This window comes from Maniola jurtina, chromosome 1 (genome assembly GCF_905333055.1).
Source record: "Maniola jurtina chromosome 1, ilManJurt1.1, whole genome shotgun sequence".
In the NCBI taxonomy this organism is placed as follows: Eukaryota; Metazoa; Arthropoda; class Insecta; order Lepidoptera; family Nymphalidae; genus Maniola; species Maniola jurtina.
The window spans coordinates 631,257-632,740 of NC_060029.1; the positions used below are offsets into that span (position 1 = coordinate 631,257).

A 1,484-nucleotide genomic window follows, 5' to 3' on the forward strand; every position below is an offset into this window, starting at 1 on the left:
CTACTCGTAGGCTTTCCCAAGAGCGCGCAACCACACTCAGGCTTACATTTATAGAGAGCACTTTAACTTTCATTCATTCATTTATTGCAAGATTGTATTGTACAGAAAAGATATTACATAAATTTTCAGACTTAAGGCACTGTTAAAACGAGACAGCTTTATATCGCTGGCATAAATCTGTATCGTTTTAACTGAAACCTAAGTCAATGTGCGGTCTATAGATCTCAGCCTATACTTTTTTATTTAAAAGTGTTTAACTTTAGTATCGAATGAAATCAAGAAACTTTAATATGCATTAAATTAATATGTTAGTATAAAAAGGAATCACATTTATTCAGGAGCCCGCTGCTCCTCTCTTTTCAAAGCATAAGGGGCCCTCTGATCTTCGAGGCCCCGGTGCACTGTAACACCTGGCTATATGATAGCTACGCCACTGTTTCACATACATATAGTATCTTAATTATTAACCTCCGACCCAAAAAGAGAGGTGTTATAAGTTTATCTGTGTATCTGTCTGTAGCATCGTAGCTCCTAAACTAATGAACCGATTTTAATTTAGTTTTTTTTGTTTGAAAGGTGGTTTGATCAAGAGTGTCCTTAACTATAATCCTAGAAAATCGGTTCAGCTGTTTGAAAGTTCTTTTCTAGTTACTGTAACCTTCACTTGTCGGGGGTGTTATAAATTTTTAATTTACACTTGTTTTGCAACATGTAAAATACTCAAGATACAATATTGGAACCTTCAAAAGAAGAGTGAATATATATTATTTGCACCTTCTAGGCACGTTCGCTCCATCTTAGTGCATCATCCCATACTTCAGTGTGAATGCAGTCAAGCACATGCTTATTTAGTTAATTAAAAAAAGATTCTAGGCCTGTAAGGGCTATTCAGATTCGTTACCGCATGCAAATACATACTGACAAATAAGGCAACATTTCGAATGAAAGGAAAAATGTAGTTTAAATAAGTACTCTGTTGTACTTGTGGTTGTATTAATAAAAATAATATCAAAAAATTACGCAGCCGGTAGGATTCGAACCTACGCTCCCAGAGGGAATCTGATTTCGAGTCAGACGCCTTAACCACTCGGCCACGACTGCTGTGCAATGACGGCTAAAAATAGCAATTGCCTTATAATAAAAGTTCCTACTCCTCTATACTGTAAAACCTAAGAAACGAAATCTCGTTCTCTTAGTGAGTTGTATGCGGAAGGACCTGGAAACCCACCGCATTACTATCCCAAGAGAACTCCTGTCAATACGTAAAGGAGTCACGACCCTCAGCGATGAGGAATACGACTTTAAAGAAAGAGACTCCTCTATGCTACGTTTCCAGGCATCCGTGCATGTGTAACTAAGAGCAGTTTTAAATAAGTTTTTTTTTTTTAATTCAGATAGCGTGAAAAGAGTGAGTGGGTCACCTGATGTTAAATGATTACCCCCCCATGAACAACACCGAGGCCCTTGTATAGCTAGCTACGCCA

General features: G+C 37.6%; 1 non-coding gene across 1 annotated transcript; it reads right to left on the bottom strand.

Moving 5' to 3' along the window:
* Positions 1-1,019: 1,019 nt before the first annotated feature.
* On the bottom strand, positions 1,020-1,101 carry Trnas-cga. Its single transcript has one exon. It is a non-coding gene; the product is annotated as a tRNA-Ser (tRNA).
* Positions 1,102-1,484: the final 383 nt, after the last annotated feature.